This window comes from Zea mays, chromosome 2, assembly GCF_902167145.1.
Source record: "Zea mays cultivar B73 chromosome 2, Zm-B73-REFERENCE-NAM-5.0, whole genome shotgun sequence".
Classification (NCBI taxonomy): domain Eukaryota; kingdom Viridiplantae; phylum Streptophyta; class Magnoliopsida; order Poales; family Poaceae; genus Zea; species Zea mays.
In genome coordinates, this window is record NC_050097.1 from 160,610,417 (window position 1) to 160,636,648 (window position 26,232).

A 26,232-nucleotide genomic window follows, 5' to 3' on the forward strand; every position below is an offset into this window, starting at 1 on the left:
GGGGAGGAGTGCGGTGCATTTAGGAAACCTAACGGGTGGCTACAGCCCCGGGGAATCTTTGTAAAGGCTACGTAGTGATGCCCTGCTGGGTCACCTTGGTAGTGATCAATGGAGAGTCATGATCTCCGGGCAGAATGGGAATCACGGCTTGTGGGTAAAGTGCACAACCTCTGCAGAGTGTTTGAAAACTGATATATCAGCCGTGCTCGCGGTTATGAGCGGCCAAGGGAGCTCCAGTGATTAGTGGTACTTGATCAGAGATACTTTGGTACAGGTGGTTATGAGATTGATGGTTCTGGTTATGACTCTGGTGTTGGTAAGTGGTACTCTTTCCGTTTGGAAAGGAGTACGTTTGGGTTAATAACTTGGGTTAATGCTAAAACTTGGCTTTCTACTAGTAAGTAATAATCTGACCAACTAAAAGCAACTGCTTGACTTATCCCCACATAAAGCTAGTCCACTACAGCCAAACAGGATACTTGCTGAGTATGTTGATGTGTACTCACCCTTGCTCTACACACCAAACCCCCCCCATCCCCAGGTTGTCAGCATTGCAACCACTGCTCAGGCGAAGATGAAGCTGTGGAAGGAGACTTCCAGGAGTTCCAAGACTACGATGAGTTCTAGGCGTGGGTTAGCGGCAACCCCCAGTCGGCTGCCTGTGAAGGCCGCAGTTATCTACGTTTCTTTTCCGCACTTTGATTTATTGTAAGGACTATATGGACGTCTCAGACGTATGATGTAATCGACTATTTCCCTTCTTAATACTATTTTGAGCACTGTGTGATGATGTCCATGTTATGTAACTGCTGTGTACGTGAATAACTGATCCTGGCACGTACATGGTTCGCATTCGGTTTGCCTTCTAAAACCGGGTGTGACAGGAGAGATCCTGCTGGGCGTGGGGCGAGGGAAGGGAGAGATCCTGCTGGACGATAGTGGGGTCAGCGTCGCGGGGGCGGCTCGTATGGGGGCGGGGGCGCGACGATGCCGGCGAGAATGGCGGTGGGGTTGCGGACGGAGGCGGAGCCGTGGTGAAGTCATGGTGGACGCCCTCGTTGCGTCCTTATAGAGTAGTATATATATATATATATATATATATATATATATATATATATATATATATATATATATATATATATATATATATATATATATATATATATATATATATATATATAAGGGAGATCTGGACTCGTTCCTAGGCGGCCCCCAAAAGAATCCGCGAGGTTAGATGGATAAACACGTGAGGAAGAGGTGATAATTACGCCTGATCTGATTAGCTCGCGGACCGTCAGTGCCTAGGGGTGTACCGTTCGTGGCCCGGACCGTCTAACCATAGAGCCAAACCGTCCGGCCTCTCCTAGGTGGCAAATATGGTGCTGAACACATGCCCCTGTCTTTTAGGAAAGCTGAGCGAACCAAAAGCACATGGTACAAGGCATTAGCAACCTGATGTGTAAGTATCATCTCTCTAAGCATCACCCCACATATTTGGCGTCACCCCACATACTTGGATGATAACGTTTTAGGAAACGACCATTTAATGCTTTGGGTAGCTCATCACCCTGCAAAGTTTGCAACATATATGCATTACCAGATTACATGTGTGATTCTGTAAGGCCCTCCCGAGCTTGGCGACCATTTTCCAAACTTCCAATCCCTACTCCTTAGTGGCAAGCCTATTTTCCAGACAAGGTCTTTGACTCGGAATGACTTAGCCTTCATTCTCTTGTTGTAGGCATTGGCGACTATGGCCTTGTCCCTCTCAATCTTCTTTAGAGCTATCATCCTTATGTCGGTCACTTCATCAATGTTGTCCATCATTAGATCATGATAGTCACCAATAGACAGATCATTCTGCCTAGCACATCTAATAGCGTTTATGATTATCTCCACGGGCAGAACTGCTTCCTATCCATACACAAGCTCAAAAGGAGAGACCTTAGTAGCCCGGTGCTTAGATATTCTTTGAGCCCACAAAGCCTCAAACAACACCTTGTGCCAGTGTCTGGGATGGTCGGCTATCTTACTTTTAATAAGGCTGATCAATGTCCTATTACTTGACTTGGCCTGACCAATGATGTAAGCATAATATGGTTAAGAATTGAGCAAGACAAGAACAAAGTCAATAGAGAAGAGAGGAAGAAATCAATCAAGATTAGTGTTCAAACCACAAGCACCAATCCCTACCTATGAGAGAGATGCCAAATTCGGCATGGGAGTAGCCGAATCAGGTGAAGCAATTGCAGATCCAGAAGGAAAAGGCCACCGACTTCAACATGGGAAGAGAGGTGAGCGACATGAGAGCGAGGCAACAAATAAAGGAGTGGCTGGGTGAGGCGGTAACCCTAATGCCGAGTGGGTTTTGTTCCTCGCACATCTAGGGCCACCTAGGCCCATGGCGAAATTTCCCCGCCGTGCTAAGCCAAGCCTGCACTACTAGGCACATAGGATTTTCTCGTTCCAGTGTACGCAGACCGATGACCCCCCATTTGCACTACCTAGGATAGCATAAGAGGCCTATGCGAGCATCCAAACATCCATGGGTTGTAGCAATAGGAGCTATCTAGGGGCTTGTGCTACCTACCATACACATCCTATATGAGGGGATTTTGTTTTATTAGAAGAAAATTGCTACTCATCCACCTGTAGACCGCATCTGATATCTACGTATCTGGTGTGAGAACATCCATCCAACTGTTTGACCTTGTTGTTGTAAATGTAAACAGAACAAATATAAGGGCCTACTTGTATATTGTTGAAATATAATATGGAAGGATGGGTGTGTTGTGTAAGTTGACACACACCAAAATCAATATGGTATACAAAGCTAGGGTTGGTGTCCCTTACCACTGGCACTGCCACTAGAGCTAAGTTTGCATGTGTGAGAGAGAAGAAGGCCATCCACCAGCCCCGAAGAGCGTCAACAACTGAGGAGGAGTCAGTGGCTCCTGCAGCGCGTAACATCGGCGACCACCGTTGAGCGTTCACCCTCAAGTGACCATGATGGCACGGACTCCGACAAGTCAACCTCACTGCCGTCCACCTAGCGTGTGCCCTCGAGCACGTCGATGTCAGGAATTGCGCTGACAGCTCCTCCTAGATCCCGCCATCGTCCATCGCGTCGCCCTCCATGCAATTCCTCGGCAATGACAACCATTGACAAGTTCGCAGGTGGTGGGGCACGGATCCAATAGAAGTGGGGCAGGACATGCTAGGTAGCGATGGTCGATAGACGATAGGTGCTAGGCATGGTGTGGTGCTGGCAGAGAAGAGGGACCAAGGTGTTGGGACTAGGACCTTTAGCATTGCGAACAACACTCTAGAACAACTAGTTAAACTGCTGGTAAGCGTGGTGCTTGTTGTACCATGTGGTTGCTCATCATGTTTTAGTCCAGTCCTTAGTCCTATTAAGGAAGACTCGTGTGAAACTATGCAACTTGATTTTGTGCTTCTGTGAAGATGAGCATAGACGAGGTGTAAGTAAGGAGAAGGGAAGAAGAGGCTGGAATGAAGTCAACAGTTGGTGGTGGTGGTTCAAGTGGGATTACAAAGAGTGAGATGCGGAGTATGATCCAGGAGCTCATGGGGTTGGGGCTGATTGGTGCCAAGGCCAATATAGGCCCATCTGAGTTGAAGTTGGAATTTGTGCCAAATGATGTGAAGTTAGAAGGCGGTAAAAAGTACTTGAGTTGGTCTAGAAGAGTGTGTGTGCTTCTAGGAGGCAAGGGAGTGGAGCATTATTTGGAAGAGGCAAGTGTTGAGCCGATTGTTGGGGGCCTTCGTCCTCCGAAGGTCCTCAAAAACGCGGTCTAACAAAATCTTCCAAGTATAACATATGAACAGGTACCTTCGGACTTGAGCTAAAAGCATGATCCCGACGAAGGCTGGAGTTGCTCCGAAGCTATGCACGGGGGGAGCTTCGGCTAAATGACAGATAAAGGAACCGACTTAAAGGGGAAAAGGCTATCTAGTCCTCATAGAGTTGACTAGTAGTTAATAATGAATGTAAAGGGCATGAATGTAATTTCTTACAGGCTGCGTCCTGTGCCTATAAATAGATGAACAGTTCCCCCGTACTATTCACGCTGACTTGTACTTGCACGTGCGTCACGCTTGTACCTTTGCCTTCTATCAAGCCGAAGTATTTGAGAACAAGTCCCCAACATTGGCGCCCACCTCCGGTGAACTCACTTTCACAAGCTTCGTCAAGCACTGACCTCCGTCATGCCGCCGAAGAAAGCTTCAGCACCAGGGACCGCTGCACTGCAGTCGCTGGACCCAAACCAAGAAACTCTTTCTCTTCGAGAGGCTCGAAGCCAGAAGAGGAAAGCCACTAGTCCAACACTCCAGTTGGAGGAGTTGGACCAAGAGATCAGGGATATGGAGATCATCCATCAGCAAGTACAAAGGAAGAAGGAGAAGATGGCGCGATAAGCTGATCTTCAAAGGAAGATCGACGAAGCCACTGAAGAAGTGCGTCATCTTGTTCAAAATGAGCAAGATCGAAGGCCTCAACATAGGGAGCTTCGTCAAGAAGGCCTATTCAATGAGGATGCATGGTATGATGATTTTAATCATGATGCCTTCACCTTTGATGATGCCTCTCCCTTGGTAGCAGAACTGCAGGCTACTCCATGGCCCCCATCGTACAAGCCACCTCAGCTTCCCATGTATGATGGACATTCAGATCCAGAGCAGTTTCTCATGAGCTACGAAGCAACTATATCTTCGCATGGAGGCAATACCGCAGTTATGGCGAAGTCCTTCGTCATGGCAGTCAGGAATGTAGCTCAAACATGGTATTCTTCTATTCGACCAGGGACAATCACATCGTGGCAGAAGCTTAAGGACATGTTGGTCACTACTTTCCAAGGCTTTCAAACGAAGCCGGTCATAGCTTAGGCCCTATTCCAATGCACACAAGACCATGAAGAGTACCTTCAGGCATATGTACGAAGGTTCTTACGATTGAGGGCACAAGCGCCTACAGTGCCCAATGAGATTGTCATTGAGGCCATGATTAAGGGCCTTTGGCCAGGACCTACGGCTCAGTACTTCGCTAGGAAGCCCCCGCAACTCTGGAGAAGCTGCTTCAGAAGATGGATGAGTATATCCGAGCTGACAACGACTTCCGCCAAAGAAGGGAGGAAGCTTACAGATTCTCTGAAATGACCAGGGGCTTCGGAGGAAGAATCCATTCGAGGCACGTCAGGTCAATCCATAACTCCACTCAAAGCGATGACAAAGGAAGTCAGTCTCAGAGGTCACAATATACATCACAATCTTTGGGGCAACAACAAAGCTCCTTCAGGCCACCAGCTCCAAGGGGTAGAGGCGCCAGGGGCTTTGGAGGAAGGTTTGGGGATCAGCCTAGGAAGATCTACTGCTTATTCTGTGGTGAGGACAAGGGCCACACTACAAGAATGTGCCAAATCACTATACAAAAGCAGAGGGAGATTGCAGAAGCCAAAGCTCGGCAAAATCAACCGAAGCAGGTCTTGCACACTGCTTCATGCCATTCACCCTATATACCAGAATATGTGGGTAATCACTCTGCAGCTTCTGTTGCTTCGGCTAGTCAGCCACAGGCTTCTTGTCCACAGCTTCCACCTCCGCCACCACTATAACCTACTTATTCACGGGGTCAGCAGCCAGAAGGGAGCTAGCACACCCAGCAATAGAGGGATTTCAGGGAAGAATCTGAAGCTCGCACAATCAACACTAATGTGCCGGAGTCAAAGCACATCTATTGAGAGATATTGTACCCTCTGAAGCACTTTTTTACTCTATGCCACTTTGTTTTTAATAAAGGACAAGTAATAAAAATCTAGATTTAATTCTTTGTAATAGTTTCACTTCTGTTAAAATGAAATATATCTCCTTCACAGATTTACGAAGCTCGAAAATTGCTGAGGCTTCAAAAGTCGCTCTTAAGGGAGCGCAACAAAAGTCTTGCCGAAGCTTAAAAAGTCGTTCCCAAGGGAGCGCAGTGTAAGTTTTTTGCTCAAAAGTCGTTCCTAAGGGAATGCAAAGCCAAATACCGCCGAAATACAAGGCGAAGCGCGAAAAGTCAACGTGAAGAATACCGTCGAAATATAAGGCGAAGCGCGAAAAGTCTACGCAAAAAATACCATCGAAATAGAAGGCGAAGAAGTTCAAAAGACGTTTCTAAGGGGATGCAGAACTTACACTGAAAAATAAACGGTGAAGCCAAAAAATAAACGACAAAGAGATTTTGATCGTTCCTAAGGGGACGCAGAGATGGTGTGTTCCAGTATGGGTGTGTGGGTGCGTATCTTTGGCATTAGCATCATATTTTGTATCATATCATCACATCATCTCGCATATCATCACATCATACATCATATTGCACCAATGACACGAATTGAATACGAAGTCGATCTTCGGAGGTTTTATAAAAAATGAAAGCGTGCTAAGGCACAAAGCTGAGAAATACAACTTCGTCTGTTCTAATGCCAAAGAAAGGATCCTTTTCTCATGAAGATGGGATGTTTTTACGAAGCAAGGATGTTTTTTCCGAAGCACGAATTTTCTTCTTTACGAAGCATGAAAAGAAGGGAAGGTGTTTTTTCGCCGAAGGCTCAAAAAGCGGTACGAATATAAAGTTTCATGCCTCGCAAAGAACTGAATTACAAAAAATTTACATTAAAAAACATATACATCGAGCATCGCAGTCTTGATACAGCAAAGTTACATTGATTATCTAAAAATGTTTTTACAAACAACTACTAGTCCTCTCTCAGGACCTTCTCCGCAACTTCATTTAGCAGCTTGTTAACAACTTCGTCAACAATAGATTCTGCTACATTAATGATATCAATTGCTTCTTTCGTTTCCGGGTCTGCCAGGGGGTCGAATGGTTTTGGTGGAGGAGATAGTTCAGCTGCAATAGAAAAAATCAATCAGTTCGAAGCCATGAAAACAAACGACAAAGTTAAAACCAATTAAACGATACCTATCCTCCTTTCGAGTTCTGCAACTTTCTCAGCTTCTTTCGCTGCTTCTCGAGCGTCATGAATATCTTTTTCGCTCTTCTTCATTATCTCGTGGGCCATTTCTCGGCTACCATTCTCCCAGATGTCAGTGAAAAATTTCCCCCCTAGAAAACATGCTTCGGCTGAGGGATCCTTTGTGTCATCCACGAAGAGGGCAGCTTCGGCCTGGGCCAAGGTTTTAACATGATTACAACCCACCTTTTCCAAGATAGCTGAAACTCCTCTCGCACCAGAGAACGCGCAAACATACCCACGATCACCTAAGATTTCTTCAAAAGCTTCGGCTTCTCCGCTAATCCACTCGATAACACCCTTAGGGTCGCCTCGTATGAAGTTATCTTCATTTGAATAGGCGCCCACATTGGCGAAGCTAGCCTTTATCTTCTTTACGTAGCCTAAAGATTTTTAAAAACATCTTTCCTTGGATGCGCGAAGTTCTTCAACTGTTTTTTCAAAATATTTTTTCCAATATTCACTGGCCTCTCGATCAGCTTCTGCAATAGCGCATTTTTCCTTGGCTTCTGCTAGTTGTTTCCGAAGCTCTTCGATCTCATTCTTTTGGACCTCAGCTTGAGCCTTGGAATTAGCGTCGTCTTCTTTTATTTTGTTTATCAATGAAATTAATATCTTGTCTTTTTCAAGGCCTTCGTTCCTTAGTTCAATCACCTCTGAACGAAGGTTGTTCAGAGCAATTGTATACCCTTCATATTCAATGTCTTTCTGTGCTCTAAGGGCATTGCTAAGGATTAGGCCCTGCAAGAGGAGGACAAGATCAGGTATAAGCAAATGAAGCAATTCGTTTTCAAATACAAAACTAGCTTTTATACCTTTATGCTATATATGCTAAACTGTCAGCCAATTCATCCTTTGATAACACCGAAAGGCCTTCTTCTAGCTTCGGAAATCTGAAGCTTCTACTCATCTCCTGACAGACGGATATTTCTTTATTATCCAGGAGACAGTACAAAAAATCTTCCTCCCCGCTGCCATTGAACACTAATGCCCCCTTCGGGTATTTCAGTTTTTGGGCATAATGTTGAGCTTCTCGTTTCTCTTCCTTAGAGAGTTCCTTTCTCGAAGCATGGCGGATGATGTAATCAATGGTCTCTTCTAAAGCTTCGGGAGCAGGAGTGGTAACCTTTTCAAGCAAAACTCGCTCTGTGGCCCTATTTTATGTTGCCCTTTCTTCAATTTCCGAAGGCCTTTTCTCAGCAGGCTCTGAAGGCCCAGCTTCGGTATCAGCTTGGATTACTGCGGCTTCAATTTCAGCCAGCTTTGTTTCAGCTTCGGTTGGCACTTTTGAAGCCTCGACAACTTTCCTTGAAGGAGTAGAGCTCAAAGTCTTTACTGATTCTAACACATCTAGTACATTTGCCATCCTTCTCCTCTTGGGAGTTGTGGCAGAACTTTTTTGTGCCCTCAGCACTGTTACTTCTGATGAAGGGCCTAGAATTCCTAGCGCTTTTGTTTCTTCAATGCTTGGCTTTTCAGCTTTATCTTTATCAGTCTTCAACTAAGCCAGCTCGGCTGAGGATATCTTCGGCATTTCAACCGGCTCTTCAGTTTTCTGTGGGGGAGGAACAGGTTCTCTTGGTTCAGCAGCTGAAGAAGCCTCCCCAACAAATTCAGGCACCACGGCTGGCTCAATATAGCGTGGCCGGTGGGTAAGTACCTTCATCTTTTTGCTTGTAGCCTTCGGCACAGGTTCGGCTGAGGCGATCGTAGCTTTCCTCTTCTTCCCTTGCCCCCGCAGTGGATAGCGATAGTGGGGATAAACGAAGCCAATAGCGTCAAAAACTCTGTTCAATCTCTTCTTTCCCCGACTTCCGAAGGCTGTGGACAATGCATTATCTTCTGCCTTGGAATATGATCCAAGCAGTTCATCACTTGTTACTTCAATGCATTTTAACCAGTCATCGTTTGGCTCGTCGAATTTATCCCCATATCTGAAAGTATACTTTAGTCGGACCAGCTCACCTTCGCTTGATTCGGCGACAGTTTCCTTCGGCATTTCCCAGTTCTCTACAAGTGGCCATACTCTGAAGGCTATATGCTCTTGGATTAAGTCTCTTGTACTAATGAAAAAACAGACAGTACCAAACGCTTTCTGGCATGCTTCGGCGGCTTCGTCAATTTCAACCTTCGGCCTTTGGAGGCTGAAGCGGGACCATATGGGGCGCATAATAATTTCCTTAATATCCTCCCTCGCTGACAAGTCGTTCTTCACATAAAACCATTCTTTCATCTAATTCCCGAGCCATCTCTTCCAAAACGTCGGCACAGGGTGACTGGCATTGGGACGGGCAATAAACCCATAATAACCGAAGTTGTTATGATACTTTTCTTTCCCCATGGCTTTTGTCTCATACAAAAGTTCGTGCATGCTACAGAAACACTTCGCAGTTGGTTCTATCCCTTGGCTTTTCGCTGCCCAGACGAAGATTCCCATCCTCAATATAGCTTTGGGGGTCAGTTGGTGAAGGAAAACTTGGTAGGTCTTCAAAACTTTAACTACAAACTTGCTCAGCGGAAACCGAAGCCCAGCTTTGAAGAAGCTTCGGAAAATCACAACTTCGTTTTCTTCAGGGACCGGGACGTTGTTGTCTCTGCCAACCCTCACAATAGACATATCTTGAAAGTACCTTCCCCCTATGCTTTCGAGGTGACTTTGCTTGATGCTAGATTTTCCGAAAATTGTATGGCTCAGTCTCCAGGGTCAATCCTCAGAATCTTCGCCACCGCTTTCTGCATCGAAACTGTCACTATCACCAGTATCTTCAGACAGACCTTCCAATATTTCCTTAGTAATATTTTCTATATTTGTTTTTGCCATTGACTCGATAAATCCAGCAATGTAAGGATTTACAACCTTATTCTCCTCAAAAAGCTTCTCCTCTTCAGCAAGCTTCGTTTCAGCGGCAACCTTTTTGTCCTGAGACATTCTTTCTTTCAGAAATGACGAAAATGTGTCTTTCAAACCGAAGCTTGAAAAGCTTTGAAAAACTAGCGAGTGTTGGTGAGCAACAATTGTGAAATTGAGAAAATAAAGCAAATGGCACAGTCGATGTAACAAATGAGGTTGGTGCGAGCTCTTATTTATACGCTCGGTGCGCTCTAAAGCAAGGGGCCCCGCCTGTCATTGACTGTTGCTATTCTAGCAAAGGGAAGGTGTTTTTTCGGACCTTCAGCTTAAGGCCTTCGTCCATATTGCAGTCTGAATTCGTTATCTTAAACAAATTAATACTACGAGGGGCTACTGTTGGGGGCCTTCGTTCTCCGAAGGTCCTCAAAAACGAGGTCTAACAAAATCTTCCAAGTATAACATTTGAACAGGTACCTTCGAACTTGAGCTAAAAGCATGATCCTGACGAAGGCTGGAGTTGCTCTGAAGCTATGCACGGGGGGAGCTTTGGCTAAATGATAGAGAAAGGAACCGACTTAAAGGGTAAAAGGCTATCTAGTCCTCATAGAGTTGACTATTAGTTAACAATGAATGTAAAGAGCATGAATGTAATTTCTCACAGGCTGCGTCCTGTGCCTATAAATAGATGAACAGTTCCCTCGTACTGTTCACGCTGACTTGTACTTGCACGTGCGTCACGCTTGTACCTTTGCCTTCTATCAGGCCGAAGGTATAAATGTAATTCAATATTATTCTTATTCATTCATTTAGGATCATATAATAAAATATATATTAACAATGTCATACGATTATTCATGTTGTTTCTCATGTTTCATATGCTCTGTCTTTCATTAATATATGTTGTGATGATGAAGGTATGTCCTTCATGACCTTTGTCCGAAGATCGTTATATCCTTAGGGAAATAATGCTTCGAAGGACGAAGGGCATTTACATTTAACATTTTATGTTGCCTTGTTCTTAATTCATAGTATTTGAGAACAAGTCCCCAACACCGATTGATAAGCTCGGCACAGAGTGGAGAATCGTCTGGTATGCAACAAACTCTGTGATAGTGGCATGATTATTAGCATCCATATCTCCCACTGTTAGCAAGAGGGTGGAAGCCATGCACACTGCATCACAGATATGAAAGACCTTGAGTAACATATACTCTCAAAGGGGGAATGTGATGATAATGGAAATTCAGAGCAAGACAGATGCAGTGAAACAGACAGGGAGACTAGTGGAACAATACACTACTGAGCTTTAGTACTTGTAGGGAGAACTAGATCACTATGCCCTTCTCCAAATGGTTTGTCCACATGATGCATAGATTGTTCATAAATGGGTAGAATACAAGAGAGTGACCCACTTTCTAAAGAATCTAGATCGTAAGTTTGAGAGCAGGAGAGCTGCCTTTTGTCACTAGGAGAGACTTCCTACCATGGATGAGGTTGTGTTAGCCATGATTAATGAAGAGAGTAGACTTCAAGTGATGGATAATGATAATCTTGTGAAACCAGCCTATGCTGCAATTGAGGATAGAGAATGCTATAATTGCAGGGAAAAAGGACACCTAAGTTATAATTGCTCCAATCCTAGAGGAAATGATGGCCGAGGAGGATCCCGTGGAGGTAGAAGGGGTACTCGTGGGAGTTATGGAAGAGGTCATGTTGGGGGCCTTCTTCTTCCGAAGGTCCTCAAAAACATAACTAACCATGTGTTTTCAGTATAACATAGTCTAATACATGAGGCTTCGACTTTGGGATGAAGGCTCTCATGATAAAGGCGTGTGTAATACGAAGATACACTCCGAAGGTGACATGGATGAACGTCGAAGCTATGACTAAAGGAGCTTCGGCTTGATATGATAGCAAGGATGAAGGACAGAACTGACCTAAAGGGGAAAAGGCTACTTCGTCCTTGTTAACTCGCATTATAATTAAGAGTAAATGTCAGGGGTATGAATGTAATCTTATCTAGGCTGCGTCCCGTGCCTATAAATAGATGAACAGTAACACCGTACTGTTCACGCTGGATTGTATTCTCTCTCTCGCGTCAGCATTCTCGCCTTCCGGTGAACCAAAGGTATTATTGTATTATGAATATTATTAATGTCGATTCTTGCCTATGGAAATATATATAAACATAAATAAACTACAAAGATATAATCATTATCTATAGTATTTAATGTTCTTTCACATTCTTATTTACATTTATGATTAAATGCTAAAATGATGAAGGCGTGTCCTTCATGACCTTCGTCTGAAGATCATTATATCCAAAAGGAAATAATGCTTCGGAAGACGAAGGTCTCTAACTATTAACAATTGTGTTGCCTTGTTCTTGATCTATAGCATTTGAGAACAAGACCCCAACATTGGTGCCCACCTCCGGTGAACTCAATCGACCACCTTCGGCAAGCATCGATTTTCGTAATGCCGCTAAAGAAGACAACAGTGCCAGGGGCTGCCCTGCAGCCACTGGACACAAATCAGGAGACACTACGAGAAGCTAGGAGCTAGAAGAGGAAGGCTACTAGCCCAACACCTCAGGAGGAGGAGATAGATCAGGAGATCAGGGACTTGGAGGATATCCAACAGGTACAAAGGAAAAGGGAAAAGATGCTTCGACTCGTCGACCTTCAGAAAAAGATCGACAAAGCTGCTGAAGAAATGTGTCACCTCACTCAGGATGACCAAGACCGAAGACCCCAACACAGGGAGCTTCGTCAAGACAACACAAACAATGATGATGAATGGTACGATGATTTTCATTGCTTTTGATGATGCTTCTCCCTTAGCAGCAGAATTGCAGGCTACCCCATGGCCACTATCTTATAAGCCACCTCAACTCCCCATGTATGATGGGCATTCAGATCCGAAGCAGTTTTTGATGAGCTACGAAGCAACCATATCCTCATATGGGGGCAACACTACCGTCATGGCGAAGTCCTTTGTCATGGCAGTCAGGAGTGTGGCTCAAACATGGTATTCTTCTCTTCGGCCTGGGACGATTACGTCGTGGTAGAAGCTAAAAGACATGCTAGTTACTAGCTTCCAGGGTTTCCAAACAAAGCCAGTTACTGCCCAAGCTCTGTTCCAGTGCACACAAGACCAGGAAGAGTACCTCCAGGCGTATGTTCGAAGGTTCCTGCGATTGAGAGCCTAGGCGCCTACAGCGCCCAATGAGATTGTCATTGAGGCCATGATCAAGGGGCTCAGACCAGGACCAATGGTGCAATATTTTGCAAGGAAGCTGTCGCAAACTTTGGAGAAACTTCTCCAGAAAATGGATGAGTACATCAGAGCCGACAATGACTTTCGACAAAGAAGGAAAGAAGCCTACAGATAGTCTGAGATGGCCAGGGGCTTCGGAGGAAGATTCCACCCTAGGCATGTCAGGTCAATCCATAATGCCAGCTTAAGTGACGACAGGGGAAACCACACTCAAAGGCAGCAGCATAGCTCTTAGTCCTCAGGAGCACAACAAAGCTCTTTTAGGCCACCGCCTCCAAGAGGCAGAGGGGGAGAAGCTTCAGAGGAAGATATGGAGATCAGCCCAGGAAACTGTTTTGTTTGTTTAGCGGTGAAGATAAGGGGCATACCACAAGAACATGCCAAGTTACGATTTAGAAGCAGAAAGAAATTACCGAAGCTGAAGCACGACATAATTAGCCGAAGCAAGTTTTACATACCGCTTTGTGCTACTCTCCCTACGTCCCGAAGTATGTAGGCAATCAACAGCCTACAACCTCTGTCGCTTCGGCAAGCCATTCTCAAGCTCCCTAGGCCCAGTTGCCACCACCACCACCCTTAGCACCTGCCTTGGTTCACAGTCAACAGCCAGAAGGGCATCACCATGCTCAGCAACAGCGTGACCTTCGGGAGGAGTCCAAAGCTTGCATAGTCAACAACACTATTCCTGAGTCGAATCACATCTATTAAAGGTGCCACGGTGATTCGATTAAAGAATATCCTAACCTAGTGTATCTTTGTTTTTCCACCATTTTATTTTCTTACATGAAAATCAATTCACGAAGGATTAATCTCCAATCTGATGTAATAATACTGTGGACACATCATCGAGTGTGGATCACATCCCCTTAACAATGCTTCCGAAGCTACAAAGTCGTTCCTAAGGGAGCGCAGAGTAAGTTTCGAAGCTACAAAGTCGTTCCTAAGGGAGCGCATAGTAAGTTCCAAAGCTACAAAGTCGTTCCTAAGGGAGCGCAGAGTAAGTTCCGAAGCTCAAAAGTCATTCCTAAGGGAATGCAGAGCTAAGATGCCACTGAAATAAAAGGTGAAGAAGCTCCAAAGTCATTCCTAAGGGGATGCAGAGCTTAAATGCCACCAAAATAAAAGGTGAAGAAGCTCCAAAGTCGTTCCTAAGGGGATGCAGAGCTTAGCTCTAAAGTCATTCCTAAGGGGATGCAGTGCTGAAATATCACCTAAGTAAAAGGTAAAGAGACTCAAAAGTTGTTCCTAAGGGAATGCAGAGTCTGAGTGTGTTTTCGTGTGGGTGTGTGTTTTCGACACAAACATCATGCTGCATCATATCATCACATCATTTCGCATAGCATTACATCATACATCATATCGCATCGGCAACAAAGTTGTGGAGGGGGAAGAAATGCTCCCCTCAAGATATTTGATGAATTATGGAACAATGTGCTGAAGCACAAAGTACACCATCGGCAGATCTAATTGTACACAACAGGAAAACCTTCGTCAGCAATGCTATTATACAACAATCGTGGCAAAAGTACGAAGTATCCAATCAATAGAGGCGGCAATTTTTCTTCGTGAAACATGAAAAGAAGGGAAGGTGTTTTTTGGCAGGAGGCACAAAAATGGTTTGTACATAGATTTCATGCATCACAAAGAAATATATTACATTAATATATATACAAATGTTCGACTCATACATGAATATTACATTTCTTAGTACACAAGAATTCAGTCTTCTTTCAATATCTTCTCGGCAACTTCATTTAGGAGTCTGTTAACACCTTCATCTACAGCTTCTTCGACAATCCTTATCATTTCTAATGTTTCCTTCATGGCCGGATCGGCCTCGAGATCATATGGCTCAGGCGGCGGTGAAAGTTCAACTGTAGTAAAGAACAAGTTGTTAATCCAAAGCCAAAAACAAACACCAAAGCTAAATTTCAGCAATAGTACCTATACGCCTTGCGCGCTAAGCAGCCTCTTCGGCTCACTTAGCTTCTTCCCAGGTGTCGTGAGGTTTTTTCTCATTTTTTCTAATAGCTTCATCAGTCATTTCACGACCACCCTTCATCCACATATCGAAGTAGAACTTACCACCCAAGGTAGAGGCTTCAGCCGAAGGGTTCTTAATATCTTCCGTCGAGAAAACAAATCCCGACCTGGTTGTAGCCTGAACGTGCTCACAATTGGCCTTCTCCAAGATTGTAGCGACCCCTCGGGCACCAGCAAATGCACAGAAGTCTCCTCTATCGCTTAAAATTTCCTCAAAGGCTTCGACTTCTCCGCTGATCCATTGCACGACACCATTAGGGTCACAGCGGATGAATTTCTGCTCTGAAGAGTACGCTCCCACTTTTGCAAAACTGTCCTTTAGAGCCTTGGTGCACCCTAAGGATATTTCATAGCATTTCTCTTTAGAATTCCAGAGCTCTTCGACATTCTTTTGCGCTCTGGATTTTTCAATTTCGCTTATTTCATGTTTTACCATTGCAACTTTAAATTTTTCACTTGTTTCTGCGAGTTGCTTCTTTAAGTTTTCAATTTCGACCTTGTGAGCTTTGGTTTGTGCATCGAGCTTAGCTTCACTAGCCTTCAGCCTATCCACTAAGGAAAGCAATATCTTATCCTTTTCAAGGGCTTCGTTCCTTAGGTAAATGACCTCCACCTGAAGATTCCCAAGAGCAATTTGGCAGCTCTCATCTTCTGCTTATTTTTGGGCTCTCAAAGCTTTACTTAGGATCAAACCCTAATAACAGAAATATATGAGAACACAACAATAAAAAGAAAATCTATAAACATAACTTATTTTTACAACAAAAATATATATACCTTCAAACTATTATAAGCAAATTGTCTGCAAGTTCATCCTTCGACATTGCAGACAGTCCAACTTCTAGCTTCGGGAATACTATATGTTTTGCCATCTCTCGGCAAACAGATACCTCCTTATCATCCGGAAGGCAGTATAGAAAGTCGTCTTCATCAGTACCATTAAATACCAAGGATCCTGAGGGATATTTCAAATCCTTGGCATAATGCATAGCTTCGGCAATATGCTCTTCTAATAATTTTTCCCTGCCGCATGACGCACTATAAATTCCAATCCCTCAGTAGAGGCTTCGACAGTAGGGAATTCAGACTCTTAGCTAGTTTTTGTAGCATTTGAAGGTCTTGCTTTGATATTCTTTTCAACAACCTCTGTAGGCCCTGTTTTTGCGGGATCTGAGGGCCCAGCTTCAGTTCCAACCCGAGTCAGGACGACTTCGGTAGTTTCCTTCGTATTCTTTTCACCTATGTTAGGTACTTCTACAGAAACAGGAGTCAGTACCTTTGTTGATTCCATAATAGTGTCTAATACGCTGGCCATCCTTCTCCTTTTTGGAGTCACTGCAGGATTTTTTGACATCTTCGCCAGCTCCGCCTCTTGCGATGGGCTCAGAATCTTCGGTTGCTCTGTCGACCACCTTGGTTCTGGTTTTTCGGCCGTTTTTTTCGTAGTTTCGGCAGGTGGCTTCGGCACTTCGGCCGTTTTGGTTTTCTCCTGTTATGTCATCACCATCGGTTTCGGAACTTCGGCCAATTGTCCCTCAGCTTTGGTAAGAACGGGGTACTCTGGCTCAACAGCAGAAGAAGGCCCCTCGGCAAGCTTCGACACTTTGGCCGTTTCAATGTACCTGGGCCGGCGTGTCAAAACTTTAACCTTTTTTCCCTTCGGCGTGGCAGAAATAGCCGAAGCAGCAGCCTTTCTCTTCTTTTCCTGCTTTCGCAAGGGATAACAATAGTCTAGGTACATAAAGCCAATAACATCAAAGACTCTGTTCAATCTCTTTTTGCCTCGCCTTCCGAAGGCCACTGTTAGGGCATCGTCTTTGGCCCTCGTGTAGCCACCAAGCAACTCGTCACTAGTTTCCTCAATGCAGTCTAGCCAGTCATCGTTCGGCTCATCAAATTGGTATCTGTATCTGAAGGTGTACTTTAGGTAAACTAGACCATCCTGGCTAGATCCGGTAGTAGCTTCCTTCGGCATTTCCCAGCCACTTCCAAGGGGCCACACTCTATACGCAATGTGTTCCTGAACTAAGTCCCTGGTGCCAATATATGTGCAAACTGTGTTATACACAGCTTGGCATGCTTCTACGTCATTTCCAAGAGCAAGGGATGGCCCCCTGATGCCGAAGTGAGACCAGATAGGGCGTTGAATGATACTCTTAACATCTTCTCTTTCGACCAAGTCATTTTTCACATAAAACCACTCTTGCATCCAGGACCCTAGCCACCTTTTCCGAAACGTTGGAACTGGATAGCTCACACCGGAGCGAGGCACGAAGCTATAGCAACCAAAATTATTATGATATTGTTCTTTGTAAGTAGCCTTCGTCTCATAGGACAACTCATGCATGTTACAGAAGCATTTTGCATTCGGCTCTAAACCCTGGCTTCTCATGGCCCAAATGAAAATCCCCATTCTAATGATAGCTTCGGGGGTAATCTGGTGAAGGTAAATTTCAAAAGTCTTCAAAACTTCAACTAAAAATTTGTCCAGGGGGAATCAAAGCCCTGCTTTCATAAAACTCCTGTAGAAAACAAATTTGTCTGCGTCGGGTGCAGGGGCATTGCTATCTCCTCCAGCCCTCACGATAGAAATATCGTGCAAGCATCTTCCTTTCATGGCATCAATTTGACTCTATTTGATGGTAGATTTCCCGAAGATGGTATGACTCGACCGCTAGTGCCGATCTTCGGCACATTCGTTTCCACTTTCTAAGTTAAAACTTTCACTATCGCCGGAATCTTCAGATAACCCAGCCAGCATCTCATTGGTAATCTTCTCTGTATTTGTCTTCTCCATAGCTTCATAAAACCCGGCCAATGCAGGGTCAGCAATCTTCTTCTCTTCAGCCATTTAGACAGCGGTTCCACGATTGTCGAAGCTTAAAACTCAATTAAAACTCAGCAGAGCAAGAAAATTCAGAATGCCAAATATAGCGCAAGTAACTGAAATGGCATAGCAAATGCTCTTGATGCAGGTTCCTATTTATATGCCTAGCACCCCACGATTTGGTGGCTCCTGTATGTCAGTGATATTCGCTATTCTAGCGAAGGGAAGGTGTTTTTTTGGACCTTCGGCTAAAGGCCTTCGTTCACGTCGCAGTTTGAATTTGTTATAAAGAAACAAATTAATACTACGAGGAGCTACTGTTGGGGGCCTTCTTTCGAAGGTCCTAAAAAACGTAACTAACCATGTGTTTTCAGTATGACATAGTCTATTACAGGAGGCTTCGGCTTTGGGATGAAGGCTCTCTCATGATAAAGGCGTGTGTAATACGAAGATACAATCCGAAGGTGACATGGATGAACGTCGAAGCTATGACTAAAGGAGCTTCGGCTTGATATGATAGCAAGGATGAAGGACGGAACCGACCTAAAGGGGAAAAGACTACTTCGTCCTTGTTAACTCGCATTATAATTAAGAGTAAATGTCAGGGGTATGAATGTAACCTTATCCGAGCTGCGTCCCATGCCTATAAATAGATGAACAGTAACACCGTACTGTTCACGCTGGATTGTATTCTCTCTCTCGCCTTCCGGTGAATCGAAGGTATTATTGTATTATGAATATTATTAATGTTGATTCTTGCCTATGGAAATAAATATAAACATAAATAAACTACGAATATATAATCATTATCTATAGTATTTAATGTTCTTTCACATTCTTATTTACATTTATGATTAAATGCTAAAATGATGAAGGCGTGTCCTCCATGACCTTTGTCTGAAGATCATTATATCTGTTGGGGGTATGCTTCGTCGCCGAAGATCCTGTAAGAAGCAACACCTTCGGCAGATCCTCTCAAAAGCAGCGCCGAACCTACCATCCATGAAGCTTCGGCACAGTAACATGTCTCAAGACGAAGGATCGCACCGACTTAAAGATGAAATGACCGATTAGTCCATGAGAGCCTGTGTCATAATTGTAATCTTTTGTAAAGGACATGAATGTAATATCTCACAGGCTGCACCCTGTGCCTATAAATAGATGAATAGTAGCCCCGTACTGTACACGCTGATTTGTATTTGCTCGCGTGTCATGCTTGGACTTTTGCTTTCTATCAAGCCGAAGGTATTAATGTAATTCAATATTGTTCACGTTTGTTCATGATGATATGATTTAAAGATATCAATGATGCCATATGATTATTTATGTTATTTCTCATGTTTTTATATGCTTCTTCCTTCATTAATATGTATTGAAATGTTGAAGGTATGTCCTTCATGCCCTTCGTTTGAAGATCTTTATATCCTAAGGGATATAATGCTTCGAAGGAAGAAGGGTTCTAACCATTAACCCTTTTATGTTGCCTTGTTCTTAACTCATAGCATTTGAGAACAAGTCCCCAACATTGGCGCCCACCTCCGGTGAACTCACTTCCACTTTTGAGCTAATAGCTTCGTTCAATAATCAAGCTGAAGCTGCTTCGACTACGAAGCTGGTGATCCCGATAACAGGCGGTTCATGCTCAGAGCCGGCCAACAAGAAGCAGAAGGAGGCCCAGAGAAGGGTACAACATGTTGGGGTGCAGGGACCCTTCATCAAGTCAAAATGGTCCCACATCCCAATTACCTTCTCCCAAGAGGACCTTCAGCTCAAGGATTACCCTCACAATGATGCTATGGTCATTTCTTGTGTCATCAAGGGATTTCTGGTCCACAATGTTCTGGTTGATACAGGTAGTGCAGCAGATATCATATTTGCTAAGGCCTTCAGACAGATGCAAGAACCAGAGGACAATATTCATGATGCTACACACCCTCTTTGTGGCTTCGGAGGAAGGCAGATTGTAGCACTTGGTAAGATCACAATGCCAGTGACCTTCGGATTTGTCCACAATACAAGGGCTGAACAGGTTGTGTTTGATATTGTTGACATGGAATATCCTTACAATGCAATCATTGGTCGTGGGACACTTAATGCTTTCGAAGCAATTCTTCATCCAGCATACCTATGCATGAAGATACCTTCGGAATAAGGGCCTATTGCAATTCATGGAAGTCAGGAAGCTGCCAGAAAGGCTGAGGGAAATTGGACAGACTCAAAAGCCATCCACAATATAGATGGGGCTGAAGCTTGTGAGCAGTACAAGTACAAAAGAGAGAAGGCCGCTTCGGCTGATCAGCCGAAGCCCATACTTCTATGTGAAGACATAGCAGAGAAGAAGGTACTGCTGGGGTCTCAATTATCTGAAGAGCAGGAAAAAACTTTGATAAGGTTTTTATTCAACAACAAAGATGTTTTTGCATGGTCAGGCAATGATCTCTGTGTTGTCAACAGAGATGTCATCGAACATTCACTCAATGTCGATCCATCTTTTAGGCCCAGAAAGCAAAGGCTTCGAAAAATGTCTAATGATAAAGCCGAAGGTGCTCGGAATGAAGTAAAAAGACTTCTCAGTGCTGGTGTCATCAGAGAAGTAAAATATCCAGAGTGGCTAGCCAATACTGTTATGGTAAAGAAGGCCAATGGCAAATGGAGAATGTGTATTGATTTTACGGATCTCAACAAGGCCTGTCCGAAGGACGAATTTCCATTACCAAGGATAGACTCTCTTGTGGATGCAGCAGCTTCGTCAGAACTTATGAGACTTCTGGATTTCTACTCAGGATATCATCAAATATGGATGAAGAAGGAGGATGAGCCGAAGACTAGCTTCATAACTCCCAGTGGAACCTATTGCTATCTTCGGATGCCTGAGGGGCTCAAAAATGCTGGAGGCAGTTTTAGCAGGATGATGGCCAAGGTCCTTCATTCCCAGATAGGCAGAAATGTGCTAACATATGTTGATGATATCATAGTAAAAAGCACGAAGCAAGAAAATCATATCACTAATCTGCAAGAAACATTTGCTAATTTCAGACAAGCTGGCCTAAAATTAAATCCTAAAAAGTTTGTCTTTGGAGTGAAGAAGGGCAAGTTCCTTGGCTGTCTGGTTTCAACGAAGGGGATTGATGCTAACCCAAGCAAGATCTAAGCTATCCTTCAAATGGAACCACCGAGCACAAAGAAGGGGGCTCAATGGTTGGCAGGAAGATTGGCTTCATTGAATAGATTTATATCTAGATCAGCAGAAAGAAACTTTCCATTCTTTGAAATACTAAAGTCAGCCAAAGTCTTTCAGTGGGACTCAGCTCAACAAAAAGCCTTTGAAGAGCTGAAGTAATATTTAATTGATCTAACAACACTAACTCCACCAGTGCCAGGGGCTCCATTACTATTGTATGTGGCAGATTTGCACTCTGCAGTAAGTGCAACACTTGTGCAGGAGAAATTGGAAGGACAAATTAAAAACCAAGCTCCAGTATACTTTGTTTCCGAAGTTCTAAGCTTATCAAAGAAAAACTATACAGAATTGGAGAAGGTATTGTATGCTGTCTTAATGGCCTCCAGGAAGCTTCAACATTATTTTCAAGCATTCCATATAATTGTTCCTTCATCACAACCTCTGAAGGATATCATGAGGAACAGAGAAGCTACTGGAAGAATTGGAAAGTGGGCTATGGAACTAAACGAATTCAGCATTGATTATGTGCATAGATCCTCAATTCAGTCCCAGACGTTAGTAGACTTCATCGCTGACTGGACGCCAGGGGCTCAGGAAGAAGAAGCAAATAAAGATGCCGAAGCCTGGACAGTGTTCTACGACGGTTCCTGGGGAACCTTCGGGGCAGGTGCGACTGCTGTCTTAGTTGCACCTTCCAAAGTCAGAACATGCTATGCAATAAGGCTTGATTTCAGTTGTACAAACAATATTGCTGAATATGAAGCTTTACTTTTGGGGCTTCGGAAGTTAAAGGCAATGGGGATAAGAAGGGCGGTCCTTAAAACCGACTCCCAAGTTATTTCTGGACATGTCAACAAGAGTTGCAAAGCAAGAGATCCGAAGCTTGAGAAATACCTGGACACAGTTTGAAGGCTTGAGGCTTCATTCAAAGGGTTTCTGTTAAGAATATTCCACGAGGAGAAAATGAGCACGCTGATCTGCTAGCCAAGTCAGCGGCACAGGGGCTGCCTCTACCTTCGGAAGTATTTTTGAAACGATAAGAGCACCTTCGATGGAACTCCTCGAATGAGCAGTGCTCACTATATCTCCTGTTCATAGTGAAGATTGGAGGACTGAGATTATATCTTTCCTCCAAGGTAATTGCCTTTCAGACGACGAATCTTATAATAAGAGAATGGAGGCAAGAACAAGACCATATGTACTAATAGAAGGGGAGTTATACAAGCATGGAGTCTGCTCTCCACTTCTTAAGTGTTTATCCAGAGCCGAAGGTATAGAGCTGATGAAGGAGATACATGCAGGATTGTGTGGATCTCACATTGGGTCTAGGCCTTTGCTGGGAAAAGTTTTTCGACAAGGATTTTACTGGCCGAAGGCAGCTTCGGATGCAGCAGAGCTAGTCCAAAAGTGTGAAGGCTGTCAAAAATGTGCAAGAGACCAGAAGCAACCTTCATCTCTTACTCAATTAATACAACCCACTTGGCCGTTGCAAAGATGGGGTCTTGATTTGCTAGGCCAACTTCCACCAGCACAAGGCAATTTAAAATATGTTGTGGTGGCGGTAGAATATTTTTCCAAGTGGACTGAGGCGAAGCCATTGGCCACAATAACTTCGGTCACAGTCCAGAAGTTTTTCTGGCAAAATATTGTTTGTCGTTTCGGTGTGCCGAAGGCTATCACAGTAGACAATGGAACACAGTTTGATGCCGAAGCTTTCAAGGAATTCTGTGATCAGATTGGCACAAAGATCCATTTTGCATCAGTCAGACATCCAGAGTCAAATGGACTTGTCGAAAGGGCAAATGACATCATAATGACGGGAATAATGAAGTTAATATTCAATCAACGCAGAGGAAAATGGCCAGACGAGTTGATTAAAGTGGTGTGGAGCCACAACACAACAGTATTAAGGTCAACAGGTTTTATACCATTCAAGTTATTATTTGGTGACGAAGCAATAACTCCAGAAGAAGCTAAGGCAGGGTCAATCAGAACAGTAGCTTCAGCTGATTATTCTGTGGAAAAAGATGCTATAGAAGGGACCAAACTTCAGGCTGTGGAGAATATCAATAAATACCAAGCCGAAACAATAAAATGGCGTGATAGAAAGGTTCGGCTAAAAAACATTAGGCCAGGGCATCTGGTGCTTCGAACAGTGGCCAATCCAGACACAGTAGGCAAGTTACAGCTGAAATGGGAAGGACCCTTTCTTGTGGTATCTTCGTCAAGACCCGGTTTTGACAGATTGAAGGATATGGACGGCAACGACATTCCTAGACCTTGGAATGCGGACGAGCTTCGGCGATACTATGTGTAACTGGATGTAATCTTTTTTCATTTTTCCTATGGTACCCTTTTCCTTTCCAAAGGGGGAGAAAGGTTTTTAATGGGGCCATAATTTGTAATCTTTCTTTTCTTATTCAGCTCCACGAGAGCAAAATCCCCCAAAGTATGTAAATGTAAAATCTGAGCATGCACCATCGAGTGCAGAGAAAAAGGAAAAACAACGAGAAGCTCAAAAGTCGTCCCTAAGGGGATGCAGAGCACGACGAAGCTACAAAAAAGCCGTTCCTAAGGGAGTGCAGCATAAGTTTTCTGCTCAAAAGTCGTTCCTAAGGGAATGCAGAGCCAAATACCGCCGAAATATAAGGCGAAGCGCAAAAAGTCAACGCGAATACCGCCGAAATATAAGGCGAAGCGCGAAAAGTCAATGCGAATACCGCCGAAATAGAAGGCGAAGAAGTTCAAAAGACGATCCTAAGGGGATGCGGAACTTACACCAAAAAATAAGCGGTGAAGCCGAAAAATAAGCGGCAAAGAGATTTCAGTTATTCCTAAGGGGATGAAGGTTGTGGATGAAGCTTCAGATGTGTGTGTTTGGGCATTCATTTGCATGAAACATTACATCATACATTGCATTCATAAACATTCATTTAGACATACATAAGATCATCATCATCATATCATACACATACAGACAGTTGCTTCGGTTCTAAGCATACAACTTCAAGAAGCAGATTCATGCTTTGTTGTGTACGAAAAGAAGGGAAGGTGTTTTTCGCCTTCGGCTCAAAAATACAGGTTTCGATCACATCAAAGCATTTCATATATCGATGGAAAGGTAAAAATATATTACAAGGTATGGACAAATTTACAGAGTACAATCTAATTCTTAAGTTACAATATTCTTTACAAGGGTTAATACAAAAAGTTTCCTTAGAATTTTTTCCACAGCTAGGTACTCTAGCTTTGTCTTCATCTACTGAGCTTCGGATTGCCAGCTAACCTTCGGCTCTGTGTTTTTCGGCTTCGTCATCTTATACATATCAAAGCATTATAAGGAAAATTCAAGTTTCAAGGAAAAGGTAAGCACAAGGTATGATTTTATTACCGGCTTGAGATGACTCCGGGCTTCGTCACCACCTAGGCTTTGCCCACCCTTCATCCATATTTGCTTTATGAATCTATTTCCTATGCTTCGAGCTAGACTGGGGATATCAATCAGATCTGCTGGTGATAAGCTGAAGTTTGGTCTATTAACAATTTTTCCATGCGTGCAACCAGACTTCATGAAGGCAACAGATGTGCCCCAAGAAGCTAGCAGGGCACAGAAATCATCGTGTCCTGCTATAACCTCATCAAGAGCATCAATTTCGCCCTCAATGTGTTCGAAGGTTCCCTGCAGGTCTTCAACCGAAGGACTAAATTTCTCAGAGCTGGCTCCCACTGAGTTGAAGATCTGCCTTAGCCGCTGCACGCATCGGTTACTGAACTCTAGACATTTATCTTGAAGCTCTTTCAATGATTTTTGCAAATTTGAACTTTTTTCAACCTCAACCGCAAACTTTGTATCAAACTTCTGTTTTTCTTGTTCGAAACTCTCTGATTTTGAGAGAAGCTCTTTATCGAACATTGCAATTTTGGCTTCAGCTTCTGCCAGTAAACCTTCCATTGTCTGAAGTTCAAAATCTTTCTTTTCAAGAGCAGCTGTTTGATCTTTTATTTTGCTTTCTAACCCTTCAATTATAACTTCGTGCTTTTTATCTTCAAGGTCCTGTTGCATCCTCAAAGCTTTGCTTAATAACATACTTTATACAGAAGCAACCTTCGTTAGAAAAGACCTTCGGTGTTAAAAACAATGCAAAGTCAAAGAAAAGTTTTTACCTTGAAGTTAGAATAGAATAAACTACCGACGGTATGCTGTCGTCGGTAGCGGCTAATATCGGTCTCAAGCTTCGGGAAGCCAATACTCTTCGACAGAGTACAGATAACTTTTGCTCCAGTTCGGTCTCAGAGGCAAACCAGGCTTTCGTCGTCAATGCCGCCGAAGAGTAGTGCTCTTGGCTGATACCCGCAGGAGATGGCATAGTCTCTCAATTCTTCTTTCTCAGCCTTTGTCAATTCTTGTCCAATCAAGTTTTGAAAGTTGAAATTTTCTCCTTCTGAAGTATCTTCGGCTATTTCCTTCTCTTTCCTAGGCACTGTGGCCATGGTATCTTCGGCGGCTGTAGCAGCTTCTTCTGCAGCCATGTCCAGAAGTACTTTATCAATATCAGAAAGTGTAGTTTCTAAGTTTGCACCTTCGGCAGTTGCAGCTTCAGCAGGTGTAGCTTCGGTAGCTGCAACGCTCTCAACAGCTGGTGCTTTTGGCGCCGAAGCTGGTGGTGGTGTTTCTTCAATGGCCTCTGTCACAGTAATAATTCTTTGTTTTTTCGGCTCAGCAGACTTCTTCGTTGCCGAGGGCTCCTCCTTCTTCTATAAAAGCTTCGTCAGATGCGACCCCAGTGGACTTAGTTGCCCAGGATTTCGTTGCACATAACTTCAATCGTGTCTAACCATTCTTGGCAAGGTTCTTTGAAGTGTTTCTTGAATTTAAAATTATAGGGCAGCCGAACAAGTTCCTTCTTTTTGTTTTCCCCTTTGAGCTTCGGCATGTCCCATTCTTTCAAAGTTGGGAATACTCTATAAGCTAAGAATTCTTGCACCAAATCCCTAGTACCAATATGCTCCGAAACAA